Below are 7,258 nucleotides of genomic sequence, written 5' to 3'. Positions count from 1 at the left end.
ACGTTCCGGTCGCCACCTGTTCGTACCATCCGCACCGATGGATACCGTCAGCGACAACACCACTCGTACTCCCGATGGGCCCCCCGTTCTTCTTCCTCTCGATTCGAACCGTCTGGAGCCAGCAATGATGAGCCAACCCGCTTCTTCCCAATCATCTGGACACCCCACTTGGACCATCACCACACTCCAGCGCGAGCCTCCCATTTTTGCTGGTCTTCGTGGGGACGATGTCGAGGACTGGCTCGACCAATACAACCAGGTCAGTGCCTATAATCGTTGGGACTCAGCGATGAAACTTGTAAACGTGTCGTTCTACCTCACTGCCGTGGCCAAGACTTGGTTCGTCAACCACAAAGATGCCATCCCGGACTGGGCTCACTTCTCGGCACAGATACGACAAATCTTTGGCACATCTGGTGCAAGCCCCGCTGTCTACAAAAAAAAGCTAGATACGCGCGTTCAGCTACCCGGTGAGTCCTACACATCCTACATTGAAGACGTGCTTGCCCTGTGTCGACGTGTCAACAGCGCTATGTCAGAGAACGATCGGGTACGTCATCTTCTGAAAGGGCTTGGGTCATTTGCCTTCAACACGCTTGCTGCTCAGAATCCAACGTCAGTCCAAGACATCCGAACAACTTGCCATCGTCTTGACGACCTTCAGTCGCTTCGGTTAAAAGACACCTGGGACACCCCACTTTCACCCGACGTGGACTTACGCTCCCTCATTCGCTCCATTATCCGGGAGGAACTGCACGGCTCCACCTTACCGCCAGTAGATTCCCACCCGCCTCCAGCCCCGTCGTCCTCGCCTTTGCGTGATCTCATCAAAGACGAGCTCGCTTCGGTCACTCGCCCCTTGGCTGCGGAACCACCTGTACCGCGTTTTGTGCCTACCTATGCCCAGGTTGCTGCGACGCCTCCTGCTGCTGTTTACCCGTCGCATCCACAGCCCGTCCAGCAAACTCCGGTCTCTGTGTCCCCGAGCCCCGCTATGTGTCCTGTTTGGAGTCCGCCTGCACGTCGGCCGGTGTGTCACTACTGCGGAATTCGCGGGCATGTTGCCCGTGTGTGCCGTCGGCGTCAACGCGACGAGCGCGAGTGGTACCCAGACGTTCGCAACGGAGCTACGTACTCGTCACCTGCTTACCGTCCGGCGTTTGCCTCCAGTCATCCTCGTCGCCCATCGTACGGGGACTTCTCCCAAGACGCTCCGCACTCGTCGTACGCTTTCCGCCCACCGTTTGCTGACCATACCAATTATCGTCCCTCCTATCCCTCTACCTCTCCGGACCGCTCCTCGACCGACAGGCCGTCGCGCCGCCGCTCCCCATCGCCTTTCCGCCGCTCGTCGTCGCCTCTACGTCCACCATCCTCCCAGACAACTGGCCACACGGAAAACTAAATTGTGCAGTTTCCGGAGGTAAAACTGCACCGCACGCCGCCCTCTCAATTCCTCCTGCACAGCCATCGAACATGTTAACCGTTGACATTGAAGGCACTGTAGTAGAAGCATTGATCGATACGGGCGCCGCCATTTCTGTAATTAGTTCTGATTTATGTTCTCGTCTTCGCAAGGTGCGCACCCCTTACAGTGGTCCTTCTCTCCGTGCTGCCAATGATGAATCAATACGTCCTTCCGGATTGTGTACGGCACGAGTCACTATATCGACGGCATCCTGCACTACATAGTATTTGCTGTGCTTCCCTCCTGTGCTTATCCCCTCATCCTCGGCTGGAACTTCCTCCACTCTGCGCAAGCTGTAATTACCTGCTGTCCCCCTACTCTACAGGCTTATGAATCCGACCTTTCAGCCGTTTCTGTCCTGCCTTCTCATCATCTGGTTACCACCGCTGATCATGTACTTTACCCCGGCCTGCGAAGATGTCCTCTCTGTTGCTTCTGCCCACGTCAACGCTGGGGACGTTTTCGTCACACCAAGCCCCCGTCTTCTCTCAAGGGGCATCTTTCTCGTCGCGTCCCTGCTCCGCTTCACCAATGGGTCTTCACTACTGACTGCCTTCAACACTACGCCGGAACCCATTCTTCTGCGTCAAGGCACAGCCATCGCTTCTGTGGATACCACTCAACCTGTGGCCGTTCTTTCCTCTGCCCCATCAAGCTTCGCTCTTTCGACCCCTGCCTCTGCCTCTGCATCTATTTCAGCTGCTATCAGCCCCGGTCTCACCCCGACTCAAAAAGATGAATTGCTTGCCGTCTTGACCAATCATGCCGCTTCCTTCGATACCCAGGCAACAACCTTGAGCCAAACCACCGCAGCTAAGCCTCGCATCTACACAGATGGTTCAGGCATCATTCGCCGTCGCCCGTATCGTGTGTCTTCTAGTGAGCGCAAGGTTATTCAAGATAACGTAGCCGACATGCTCAAGCGCCAAATCATACGCCCTTCTTCGAGTCCTTGGTCTTCGCCTGTTGTGCTGGTTCAAAAGAAGGATGGCTCAGTACGCTTTTGTGTTGACTATCGCGCCCTTAACAAGATCACTAGAAAAGATGTTTATCCGCTGCCTCGGATTGATGACGCCCTCGACTGTCTCCAAGGTGCACAATTTTTCTCTAGTCTCGACCTAAGATCCGGATACTGGCAAATACCAATGCATGAGGCCGACAAGGAAAAAACTGCTTTCGCCACTCCCGACGGATTATACGAATTCAACGTTATGCCGTTCGGCCTATGCAATGCTCCGGCCACGTTCGAGCGCATGATCGACACCGTTCTCCGAGGCCTGAAGTGGAAAACGTGCCTATGCTACCTCGACGACATAGTCATTTTTTCTTCGACTTTTTCTGAACACCTTGTTCGTCTCGATGAAGTATTAAGCGCACTTTCTGAGGCCGGCCTACAGTTAAACACCAAGAAATGTTGCTTTGCTTCCACTTCTATCAAGGTACTCGGTCACATCGTTAGCCAGAAGGGTGTAAAGCCTGATCCCGACAAAGTGGCTGCAGTTTTGCATTTTCCTCGCCCATCGCGCGTCAAAGACCTGCGCAGTTTTCTGGGGCTAGCGTCATACTTCCGGCGCTTCATACGCAACTTTGCCTCTATTGCGGCCCCTTTGCATAAGCTCCTCTGCGCTGACCAGCCGTTTGTTTGGTCTGAGACCTGTGAGGTCGCTTTTATTACCTTAAAGAAGGCTCTCACATCTGATCCGATACTGGCACATTTCGACGACAATGCTCCAACGATTTTACACACGGACGCCAGTGGACACGGCATTGGTGCAGTTCTTCTGCAGCGGCAGCACTCTTCGTGCGAGCAAGTCATCGCCTACGCCAGTCGTACACTGACTGCAGCGGAGCAGAACTACACGATAACTGAGCAAGAGTGCCTCGCTGTTGTCTGGGCCATTCAGAAATTTCGCCCTTATTTGTACGGCCGCTAGTTCACAGTTGTCACTGACCATCATGCCCTGTGCTGGTTGTCCTCGCAGAAAAACTTGTCCGGCCGCCTCGGCCGCTGGATTCTCCGTCTCCAGGAATATGACTTTACCGTCACCTATAAATCGGGCAAGAAACACCAGGACGCCGATGCGCTATCTCGTTGTCCCCTCGCCCAAACCCAACCACCGCATCCGCAACCCGTGTCCTCCGCATCCTCAAACTGCCAAACTACCCCTTCGACGGCTATTTCAACCTTGACCGCCGCACCCATTGACTTGATGCCAGCTCCCAGTCTTCGCGATCTCGCCTCAGCGCAGCGGGCCGACCCTTACTGCCGGACTCTTATCGACCGTCTGAGCGGTGCTACGCGGCCACCGAATGCCCGCCTACGTCGCCAACTTAACTCTTTCAAACTAGTCGACAACATCCTTCTTTGGCACAATTACAGCCCCTTCGGTGACTCATGGGTGCCTGTCGTACCCCGTTCTCTTCGCCGAGAAGTTTTGCAGGCCTTTCATGATGACCCCCCGGCTGGCCACTTAGGCTTTCAGAAAACTTATGACCGCATCAAGCGCCGTTTCTTTTGGCCTGGCCTCTCAACCGCTGTTGGAAAATATATTGGGTCTTGCATCTCTTGCCAACGTCGTAAACGGAGCACGTCTGCCCCTGCGGGCCTTCTACAGCCTCTCCCCTGTCCTTTCTCCCCTTTTGAAGTCGTTGGGATTGACCTCTACGGTCCCTTACCATTAACACCAACGGGCAACCGTTGGATCGTCACTGCCATCGACCACTTAACTAGATACGCTGAAACGGCCCCTGTTCCTTCCGGCTCTGCTTCAGAGATCGCCCACTTCTTCCTGAACGCCATCCTTCTGCGCCATGGAGCTCCTCGTGTCCTTATTAGTGACCGCGGCAAGTCCTTCCTCTCCAGCATCCTTGCCGAAGTTCTTCACGCCTCCAGAACCGTGCACAAAACCTCTTCAGCTTATCACCCTCAGACCAATGGGCTCACAGAGCGCTTTCATCGCACGCTGTCCGATATGCTAGCCACCTACATCCAGCCCGACCACACCAACTGGGACACCATGCTTCCCTTCGTTACCTTTGCATACAATAGTGCCGTGCAAAGAACCACCAACTTCTCCCCATTCTTCCTTGTGTATGGACGTCAACCTACCTTCACCCTCGAAGCGTCTTTCTTCTCCGCCCCCTCAACCTCTTCCAGACTCTCTCACGAACAGTTTACTTCTCGTCTTACCTATTGCCGTGCCATTGCCCGCCTGAATACCGACGCCTCCCAAGCCTCCCGGAAAAACACCTATGATCTCTCCCACCGTGCCATATTTTTTCACCCTGGTGATGAGGTACTGCTGTGGACTCCAGTGCGTACCCCGGGATTGTGTGAGAAATTTTTGAGCCGTTATATTGGTCCGTATACTGTACTCGAACAAACGTCCCCGGTGAACTATCGCGTTGCCCCTGTTCATCCTGTTAATGATCGTCGTTGCCGAGGTGCCGAGATTGTTCATGTTTCCCGCCTCAAACCCTTTGCCCGTCGCCCTACTGTGCTCTAATCTGCGCCCGGGCCGGTCGCTTTCGTACGCGAGGGGAGAAAGTGTAAGCACAACATGCGACCTTCGTCTTCATCTGTACATATCCATCATCATCGCTCAAAGCACAACGTGCGACCTTCGTCTTCATCTGTACATATCCATCATCATCGATCATCTTCTTCGAAGGGTTGGTCGCCATACTTGCGGGTGCCATTAAAGCTCGCTCCATCCTGCGCTCTGTCTCCTGTCTCACAATATATATATATATATATATATATATATATATATATATATATATATATATATATATATATATATATATATATTTATATATATATATATATATTGTGTATATATATATATATATATATATATATTTATATATTTATATATACATGCACAAGCTTTCTCCTATGCTTTCCTCAGTTTAAGTTGCTGTTCGCTTTCCTCATACCTACCATCTTTGCCAAAAAAAAAACCGGTCAATGGCCGTTTTCATTCTTAGCCGCGTAGCGAAGCGCTTACAGGAGCCCTTGAGCTCTGAATCTGTGCAAAGTAAGGAGGACTTGTCCGCACGTTCTGACATCTTTCAGTTTTTAGGGGTGCCGTAAAGGCTCAGTTTTACGGTACAGAATAGAAACCTTCTGTTAGGCTACTTCTGGCAAAGAGGGTACTTCTGTTGCCATGTCATTCTGAATGCCCGGTATATTGATAAAAAGCAAAGAGCCCTTGGTTTTCTGGTTAATGGAAGAACATTTTTTGTTGTTGTGACAGACGTGTGGATCAGTCAGTTGGTCCAAAACGTCATGTAATGGGTCATTGGGTTATGGATGCAAAATAAATTTCATGGTACTTTCTTTGTTTGTCCAGTTCGAACCCTAAATATATACCGCAAGTTCGGCGAAACGTTTGCCGACCCCTGCCAAGTCGGAAGACGTCATTTGCATTGCGGGTTTTTTATAATCTATTGTGGCAGCGACTATGAACTTCCGAGGAGTTTCGCAATATTTATGCCGTTTTCAAAGAAGACGTCGGCAGCACGCCAAGAACGATTCACTATAGAGATAACGACCGTGCTCGTGTGTCTCATAGAAAGGAAAAGTAACAACGCGTCCTTGTTTGGGTACAGTCGTCCACACACCTGACTAGAGCGCTCTAATCAGACACCGGGAATTATTCTTTTGCGATTTACTTGTTGCCTAGGGCTCCAAATCAGATCTTGTCTTGCATGCATCTTCCCGTGAATCGTGTTTAACTCCTTACGGCTTTACAACTGGTATCGGGCCCAAAAGGCAGCGGCGATTGTCGCAAATGCACAAGACAGCGCGCCGTCAAGCACCCTAAACATGTTTGTGTATGACTGCGCGTCTCACTTTCCATGGTGTTAGTTCTTGAACCATGGGCCTAATGAATTTAAATCTTCCTTTGCGCCATGGAATGATACTCTGATGAGTGTGTTGCGAAGCTCAGACGCTTGCGGCTTCAGCCTATCGCGTCCGCGCAGTTACGGAGGAAAGGGAAGGAACATTTGCTATGGCATCCCTAAAACGTGATTGTGAAAAGGAATACACGGAAAGCATCTACGTTAACATTTGTACTCATTCACATCCCGGCCGCGGCGGTTGGATTTCTTTGGAGGAGAAATTGTAGAGGCCCGTGTACTGGGCGATGTCAGTGCACGTTAAAGAACCCCAGGTGGTCGAAATTTCCGGAGCCCTCCACTACGGCCTCTCTCATAGCCTTAGTTGCTTTGGGATGTTACACCCCACAAACCAAACCAAACCATTCACATGTGTGGATTTCGGCTAAGTTTTGTAAAAAAGCTCGAATTAATGCACGCTGAGCACGCCTGAGCAAGCTTTAACCTCTGAATTGGCTTCTACAAAGATAGAATTAACAATTTGCAATCAGTTCATTCTAAGAAGGAAAGATCTTTGCAGTATTGTTAGTAACTATTTTCCTGCTGATTTTAATCAGTCCGTATAAATATTGTAAACAAAAAATAAGGAAGCGGTCAGTAGCGCAAAAGCATGCATAGCTCACATACAGACGGAATGTAGCAAAGCCTGGCAGTAGCAGTAAACAAGCAGGAGTTCGTGAGAAACGGCTGGGAAGGCAGTCTTGTGGGTCAATTTTGTCATCTGAAGGATGCTCGCTGGTCATCATGAAACTGACAAACGAAGCCTGACAGTTGAATAGTAATGTCTTTATTTAAAATTCCTTTTTCAACGCTAACACCAGATAAACTTCCACGCTGAACATCAACAGTAGTGAGCAACAACAAAATACGGCTGTAAATGGGAGA

This window comes from Amblyomma mixtum, chromosome 5, assembly GCF_055824585.1.
Source record: "Amblyomma mixtum isolate Tamu chromosome 5, ASM5582458v1, whole genome shotgun sequence".
In the NCBI taxonomy this organism is placed as follows: domain Eukaryota; kingdom Metazoa; phylum Arthropoda; class Arachnida; order Ixodida; family Ixodidae; genus Amblyomma; species Amblyomma mixtum.
This window is presented reverse-complemented; position numbering follows the sequence as displayed.